The 8880-nt window shown below is 36.4% G+C and overlaps 1 protein-coding gene and 1 pseudogene across 2 annotated transcripts in view; one reads left to right on the top strand and one right to left on the bottom strand.

The window, feature by feature from the left end:
- The first annotated feature begins 1126 nt into the window (after positions 1-1126).
- LOC137724402 (TMV resistance protein N-like) lies at positions 1127-8747 on the top strand (annotated as a pseudogene). The gene is made up of 5 exons (XR_015963169.1): positions 1127-2181; positions 4828-5926; positions 6041-6316; positions 6408-7661; positions 7734-8747. The product of XR_015963169.1 is annotated as a TMV resistance protein N-like (transcript).
- The window catches only part of LOC137724403 (uncharacterized), a 35812-nt gene continuing 35407 nt past the window's right edge, over positions 8476-8880 (bottom strand). Inside the window, exon 11 of the mRNA XM_088693470.1 lies at positions 8476-8810. The gene's annotated coding sequence lies outside the window, so the exon portion shown is untranslated. The remainder of the gene's footprint in view (positions 8811-8880) is intronic.

Genomic DNA, 8880 nt, shown 5'->3' with positions numbered 1-8880 from the left:
CACCGAAAGGTCACCTCTCCACCGACAGCAACCACATTGTTCAATTGTTGCCAGCGCAGCATTATATGAGCCAATCACAAGTTCACAACGTATCGAGAGAGGAAGGATCCTTGAGGATTCCAGAAAACCTCCACCGACAGCAACCACATTGTTCAATTAACGAACTTTTTGTTTAAGGGACTTAATCTAAATTTGAGTGAAAATTTAAGTACCAAATTTGAGTGAAAATTTAAGTACCACTTCTAAATCTAAGAATAAATGGATATACAAATTAATGTTAGTTAAGGTTGTCAATGTCAATGTCGAATTTTGTCTTAATTTATACCTTATTTCCTTGAACATGCTCTTACAATATAGAAAGAAACAATTTGGTGGCAACTGACGACTGCAGTAGTGTAAACCAAATAGATAGGAAGAGACAAAGTAGTTCCCAGGTGGTATGATAGAGGGAAATTCATTAGAAGAAACGCGTTAGATTATTTAAAAAAAAAAACAGTTAAAATCAAACTATTCAATTAAACAAAACAAAGAATGGTAGAACGCAACATCGTCAGTCTTTCCTGGAAATTATATATGATGCCCTTTCCACCAACTCCATCACTTTCAAAGTACATATATTTTCATTGTGTCTTATTTCTCCACCAACCATTAAATAAAAATGTTAATAATATATTTATCATTTTAAAAGAAGACTTTTAAACTCGTATTTAACTAATTACAAAAATTTTGAAACAAAACAAAACATAATTTAAAATAATAAATAAATGTTGGTGGACGAGGTGTGATGTCTGTGGTGGAGAGAGGTTCGGAGAGATTTGAGCTTTACATTCAAAGGAGGAATGGGTGTGTGCTAGACGAAGGTGATAAACAGTGAGATCTGCATCTTTGACAAAAAAGAAAGAAGAAGAGTGGTGAGGGGCCCATAAATTAAAGAAGAAAAAAGAATTGGCAAGCATGTGCTTTGATGCGTTGAATCAGGTCCAATCTGACTAACAAACGTCAACAAAAACATCTTTCTCTCTTATTTCAGTTTCTCACCTAAATCACTTTAAACCAATTTGAAATTTCCTCGTCTCTTACGCGAAGTTAGCCTCTCTCTACCTTGATTGGTTTGGTGTTTCTTCATTTAAAGAAAAACGAAAAAGAAGTTGCCAATAGTAAAGGACACTAACACAAAATTAAACAAACGAAAAAGATGACACTCCAAGTACTTTCGTCGTCTTCTCTTCTACTTTTTTTATTTTATTATATATGATACCCTTCCCACCAACTCCATCACCACTCTCGCCTCTCCCCCTATCTCCATCAGATCCTCTTTGTTCTCTATCCTTCACATTGCTTTCTCTCTCTGCTGCTCTCACCTCGACCTCTCTTCCTTTCCTTCCTCGCTCCACCAGCCAACCATTTGAGATCATCCACCGCTTCGAAAGTGTGGGAGAAGAGGAGGGAGGCGCAGAATAGATTAGAGACTGAAGTTTTAGGCTTCAGTTTTTATATTTCCAAATTGCCCCAAAGATTTCAAGATATCAAAAACTTTCTCAAAATAATTCAACCCGTGCTGGAGGTGTATCCAACCCATTGACAGGTGTCTTGACCTTGTCCAACCCGTGTCAGGGGCGTATCGTCGGCGTGTCGAAGTGTCACTTCTGTGCTTAGAGCTGATTGCTTGGGACACTTCAGATTTGCGTTGAGCAGCCAAATGGCCCGGGCTTCTGCTCCTGCAGTTTTTCCATGGAAATACCATGTGTTTCTGAGTTTCAGAGGTGAAGACACCCGCCGGGGTTTTACAGATCATTTATACAAACAGTTGGAGGCGCGAGGAATCAAGACTTTCAGGGACGAACCAGAACTTGAACGAGGGACAGATATCAATCCAGAGCTCCTGAAGGCAATTGACCAATCAAGGTCTGCAATCATAGTTCTTTCCACAAACTTTGCTTCTTCAAGTTGGTGTTTGCGAGAACTTACTCATATTGTTCGTTGCATGGAAGAGAAAAAGAGAATTTTTCCCATTTTTTATGGCGTGGAACCTTCTGATGTACGCCATCAACGAGGGAGTTTTGGCGAAGCCTTTGCGGAACATGAAGTAAATTATCGAGAACACATGGAGGAGGTAAATGAGTGGAGAAAGTCGTTAGAAAGGGTGGCTAATCTCGCTGGGTGGAATTCAAAGGATTGTAGGTAAGCATGAGGCAACAACTGACGTTTATAGCTGAAGAACAATTTTTTACCATTGAGTTTCAACGTTACCATGCACTTTATTTTAGTATGTCATGATTTTTTATTTACGTTGTTTGTTCTTCTTGTAGGTAGACCTGGCAATTTCTGACACGACCCGATAACCCGACACGACACGACACGAAATTAACAGGTGTTTGGGTCGACACGATAACGAATCGGGTCTTATCGGGTAACCCGATAAGCACCTGTTAAGATAACGGGTTGGGTCGGGTATACACGTGGGTAAACACGATACACGATAAGCAGAATATTATTTTTATAATTTTATAACCCTAAAAAAATACTGTAATAATTATATACATTAATTTTACAATTTTATACCCTTAAAAATTATAATAAATATATATATATTAAATTAACTATAAAATTTATAATAATTATAATAATTATATATACTATAATAATTATACCCCCAAAATATTAAGTCTATCTATACTAATTATATATATATATATATATATATATATATTAAATTTTATAAAAACTATAATAATTACTAATTAATAATTTAATATGCATGATCATGCATTGCATATTTGCATGATTTTGCATCCATTGAAATTTGATGCGTCAGGACTCATATGTGATTTGTTTCCATTCTCAAATTTCAATAATCAATTTCTTGCCATTGCCATTTGCCAACTTGCCGCCCTTTTTGAAAAAAAAAATGGAGGGAAAATGAAAATGTTAAGAAAAGTTGAAAATAAAACAAAAAAGTGAGGGAATTCAATTAGGGAAAGATGTTGGAGGGAAAAGTGAAAATGATAAGAAAAAGTTGAAAAGGAAACAAAAAAGAGAGGGAAAAATGAAAATTAATAGAAGTGGTGAATCTAAGTATAAATAAACTCTAAGCGTTAGTCAATCTATCGTTTTACGAATTCTCCAAAACTAATTTCAACGATCCAAACCGTCAAAATTGTTTGTATATGCTTGGAGATCACATCAGCAAAAAATCACAAAAAAAAAACATTCAGAGATCAAGTAAACGGGACAAAGCTTTTCAACGGTTATAAATGAAAAATCACGATTTAACGGTTATTTTAACTCCGATTTTGATGATTTTTTATAACTACACTCCTTGACCCTATATGAATACAATGAATGAATTCGATATTCAATTTAAAATATTTACACAAGTGGATACCACAAAATCTTATGTTATACTTAATAAAAGTATAAATAAACTCTAAGCGTTAGTCAATCTATCGTTTTACGAATTCTCCAAAACTAATTTCAACGATCCAAACAGTCAAAATTGTTTGTATATGCTTGGAGATCACATCAGCAAAAAATCACAAAAAAAAAACATTCAGAGATCAAGTAACGGGACAAAGCTTTTCAACGGTTATAAACGAAAAATCACGATTTAACGGTTATTTTAACTCCGATTTTGATGATTTTTTATAACTACACTCCTTGACCCTATATGAATACAATGAATGAATTCGATCTTCAATTTAAAATATTTACACAAGTGGATACCACAAAATCTTATGTTATACTTAATAAAAGTATAAATAAACTCTAAGCGTTAGTCAATCTATCGTTTTACGAATTCTCCAAAACTAATTTCAACGATCCAAACCGTCAAAATTGTTTGTATATGCTTGGAGATCACATCAGCAAAAAATCACAAAAAAAAAACATTCAGAGATCAAGTAACGGGACAAAGCTTTTCAACGGTTATAAACGAAAAATCACGATTTAACGGTTATTTTAACTCCGATTTTGATGATTTTTTATAACTACACTCCTTGACCCTATATGAATACAATGAATGAATTCGATCTTCAATTTAAAATATTTACACAAGTGGATACCACAAAATTTTATGTTATACTTAATAAAAGTATAAATAAACTCTAAGCGTTAGTCAATCTATCGTTTTACGAATTCTCCAAAACTAATTTCAACGATCCAAACCGTCAAAATTGTTTGTATATGCTTGGAGATCACATCAGCAAAAAATCACAAAAAAAAAACATTCAGAGATCAAGTAACGGGACAAAGCTTTTCAACGGTTATAAACGAAAAATCACGATTTAACGGTTATTTTAACTCCGATTTTGATGATTTTTTATAACTACACGCCTTGACCCTATATGAATACAATGAATGAATTCGATCTTCAATTTAAAATATTTACACAAGTGGATACCACAAAATCTTATGTTATACTTAATAAAAGTATAAATAAACTCTAAGTGTTAGTCAATCTTAAAAACAAAAACTCTTTATCCTTGCACATTTAATATTTGTAATAGATTAGTAGTGTATGTATTATTTTTTTTATTAGGCTTTCATTTTCGAGTGTAGATATAGTACTTGAACGAGAAATGTTTTAATGTTTTCAAGTAATATTTATGTCGCAATGTGTGGTATGTGCAAATTTTAAAAAAAATATATTTTTTTCTTAACGGGTCATAACGGGTCGGGTCACTTTACCCGTTGGGTAAAGTGACACGACCTGTTAAGGACCCGTTAAGATAACGGGTGTGACACGACACGACCCGTTAAGATAACAGGTGTTACACGAAAACGACACGAACACGACAGACACGACCCGTTTGCCAGGTCTACTTGTAGGTATGATACAGAGCTTATCCAACGAATCGTCAATACACTATGGGAGGAAGTGCATCCTACGCTTTCAATGTTAGATTCCTCAGAGAGGTCTGTCGGAATCGATTCTAAACTGAAGGAAATAGATTTGCTTTTAGATACAGATGCAAATGATGTTCGCTTTATAGGGATATGGGGGATGGGTGGAGTGGGTAAGACAACCCTAGCTAGATTAGTTTACGATAGAATTTCTCATGATTTTGAAGGTAGCAGCTTTCTTGCTAATGTTAGAGAGGTGTGCTCTAAGGATGGTATAGTTCATCTACAAAAGCAGCTTCTTTATGATATCTTAGGGGACAATGACATACAAGTTTGGAATGCTTATAGTGGAATCACTAGGATAAGTAGGTGTTTATTTAAAAAGGTTCTTCTCATACTCGACGATGTGGATCAATCAGACCAACTGGAAAAGTTGGTCAAACAAAAAGAGTGGTTTGGTTTCGGGAGTAGAATTGTCATTACAACTAGAAATGAACGTTTGTTAGTCGAACATGGTATAGAGAAGGCATATGAGGTTAAGCCATTAACCCAAGACGAAGCTCTTTTTCTCTTTAGTCGGAAAGCCTTTAAAGATGATGAGTTGGAAGAAGATTTTTTAGAACTGTCTAAATGTTTCATCAGTTATGCAAGTGGTCTTCCATTAGCTCTTAAAACTTTAGGGTCTTTTTTGTACAAAAGAGGTCGAGCTGAATGGAATAGTGCACTAGATAAACTGAAGCAAGCTCCTGATAGGAAAATTTTTGAAACATTGAAAATAAGTTATGATGGACTAGATGAGTTTGAGAAGAGAATCTTCCTTGACATTGCATGTTTCCATAAGTCTTGTGAAAAGGAGCGAGTAATTGAAGGACTAGAAAATTGTGGCTTTGTTGGCGCTCGCATTGTGATCGATGTTCTTATTGAGAAATCTCTCTTGTATATTCCATACAAGTATGTGTCTATGCATGATTTGATTCAAGAAATGGCATGGGAGATTGTTCGACAAGAGTCTTATGAGGAGCCAGGTGGTCGTAGTCGGTTGTGGCTTCGTAATGATATTTTGCATGTGCTTGCAGAGAATACGGTAAGAAGTTGTGTGAAAATGAAAATACCAAAGTTTGGATAGGACGTTAACATTATTTAACATGATAAGAGACTTTATTGCGAAATTAACTATTCGTTTAATCTTATTTATCAGGGATCAGAAGCAATTGAAGGCATAGTCTTACGCTTGAGTGAATTTGAAGAGGCACACTGGAATCCTGAAGCATTCACTAAGATGTGTAAGCTGAGGTTGCTCGACATTCATAATGTGAGCCTTTCTAAGGGCCCCAAGTATCTTCCGAATGCTTTAAGAGTTCTCAAATGGAGCTGGTATCCCTCCAAATGTCTACCACCAACTTTTCAACCGGATGAACTTACAATACTTAGTCTGCAGCATAGCAAAATTGATCACCTTTGGGATGGAATAAAGGTAGATGATTGGACAATTGATTTTTACTTTGTCAATTACAATAATTGTAGTTTCTGAACATGAACTGTTGTAACATTTCTATTTTGTACAGCGCTTGGGCAAGTTGAAGTCTATCGATCTTAGTTACTCCCACAACTTGACAAGGACCCCAGATTTCACAGGTATTCAAAATCTTGAGAAGCTGGTTTTTGAAGGTTGTACAAATTTAGTTAAGATTCATTCCTCCATTGCGTTTCTCAGAAGGCTTAGACTTTTAAATCTTAAAGACTGTAAAAGTATGAAGAGTCTCCCAAACAAGGTAGAAATGGAATTTCTTGAAGTATTTGATATTTCTGGCTGCTCAAAACTGAAAAAGATTCCAGAATTTGTTGGAGAAATGAAAAATTTCTCTAAGCTTTCTTGAAGCGGAACTGGCGTTCAGGAAATACCTTCCTCAGTTATACGTAGGAGTTTGGAGGAGATTGATTTGAGTGGAATTGCTTTGAGAGAGACGGAATCCTCCCTGGTTTCAGTGGTTTCAGTGAAAAATTTGGTACCATCAAATTTTCTTGGATGCAATGCACCACCAGCTAGATCATGGCGTTCCTTCTTCACTTCTAGCGAATTTCCAGCAAAGATTTCTCACCCTGCGAGTGTGGTCTTAGCTTCGTTGAAAGATTTATGCTTTCTGAAGGAATTAAATCTGGAGGACTGCAATCTTTGTGAAGAAGCAATTCCTGATGATATTGGTTTCTTGTCCTCTTTAGAAAGACTAAATCTTAGCGGAAACCATATGGTTAGCCTTCCTGCAAGCATTGGTGGGCTTTCTAAGCTGAGGAGCTTAAATCTGGAGAATTGCAATCTTTGTGAAGGAGCAATTCCCGATGATATTGGTTTCTTGTCCTCGTTAGCAAGTCTCAATCTTAGCGGAAACCATTTTGTTAGCCTTCCTACAAGCATCAGTGGGCTTTCTAAGCTGACGAGTTTTAGATTGGACAATTGCAGAAGGCTTCAACAACTGCCAGCCATTCCATTAAACAGATCAAGCCTTTTTTTCTTGTATTCTGTCAATTGCTTGAGTTTGGCTGGAAATGAAGGTTGCAATGCCATAATGTATTCAATGCTAAAGAGATTCATTCAGGTATTTCTCTTTCTCCTATCCTCCCTCGTCTCCTTAGTTGTGTACATTTATTTACGTTGTTCCTTTGTGCCGGAGTTTCACTTGCCTGGAACCCCTCATTTTGAGGAATTTTCCAGTATGGGAATCCGTGGGTATGTTTCGTTGAATTCTGTCAATTGCTTCAGTTTGGCTGGAAATCAAGGTTGCAATGCCATAATGTATTCAATGCCAAAGAGAGTCATTCAGGTATTTCTCTTTCTCCTATCCTCCCTCGTCTCCTTAGTTGTGTACATTTATTTACGTTGTTCCTTTGTGCAGAAGTTTCGCTTGCGGGAAACCCCTCATTTTATGGAATTTTCCAGTATGGTAATTCCTGGAAGTGAAATTCCTGAGTGGTTCAATAGCCAAAGCATGGGAGATTCGGTGATTGAGAAGCTACCTTCGCACTCATGCAATAGCAAGGTGTTGGGGTTTGCTTTATGCGCTCTATTTGTACCTGCTCAAAATATTTCAGCTCCCAATCGTGGACTAAAATGGCCAGGACATCATAGGCATGAACTTGCATGTTATCCCACCTTGCGAGACAGTCTTATGACCGGCATTGGAGTTCCGCTTAACAAGGTAGCGTCAGATCACCTTTGGGTGGTATTTCTATCTAGGACATTCCTTTTGCGAGTCCAACCTGAGACCAATCGTTGGGAGGAGAAATGTTGGGATCAGATTCGGTTTTGTTTCAAAACAACAGATGCCGTCGGAAGCAAGACATGCTTGAAGGTGAAGAAGTGCGGAGTCCATACAGTGTATGAACAAGATACAGAAGAACTCAACCGAACGATGAGACAATATTCCAACAGAAGCATTTCTTTGTGTGAGGATATTACCAATTGTGATTTTGAGGAATAAAAAACTGTACAACGAGATGTGATTAAGCGAACATGTGAACAATACAGTAATGAAGCAGGACCCAGTGAAAGTGGAAGTTCCGCCAAAAGAGTCAAAGACCGAGTTGCACGATTTTCTCTTGATGACTTGCCCGTTAAAAAATCAAGGGTCCAGAAACTCTTTAAAATGATAAATAAATAAAAAATTATGCCCATATCGTATAACGTATGGCTTGTTCCAAAACAGTCTCTAAGAACCAAGTTAGCATCCATAGGCACACCCCAACAGTCTCCAGAATTTTGTTCCAAGTGTACCAAGTATAGTCTACACACACACACACACACACACACACACACACTTTTGGATATGGAGGAGGAAGCAACCATACCCTGAATACATCCAAGGCTAGTGAAAGGCTTGACTTATTTGTCAGTCAGTTCTTTGCTCAAATTTCTCTTATTTTATGTACATGAACCTGGACCCATGCACTTGTACTCTTTGTAGGCCACATTTCTGCAATTTCAAATTATATTATTAACTCTCAAAACTAATCATATGAAAACGCTTAATAATGTTTTAATCA

The sequence above is a fragment of the Pyrus communis genome, chromosome 5 (assembly GCF_041283825.1).
Source record: "Pyrus communis isolate YQ-2024b chromosome 5, ASM4128382v1, whole genome shotgun sequence".
Lineage (NCBI taxonomy): Eukaryota > Viridiplantae > Streptophyta > Magnoliopsida > Rosales > Rosaceae > Pyrus > Pyrus communis.
Note: the sequence above shows the minus strand (reverse complement) of the source record. Positions and strands in the feature narration are given on the sequence as shown.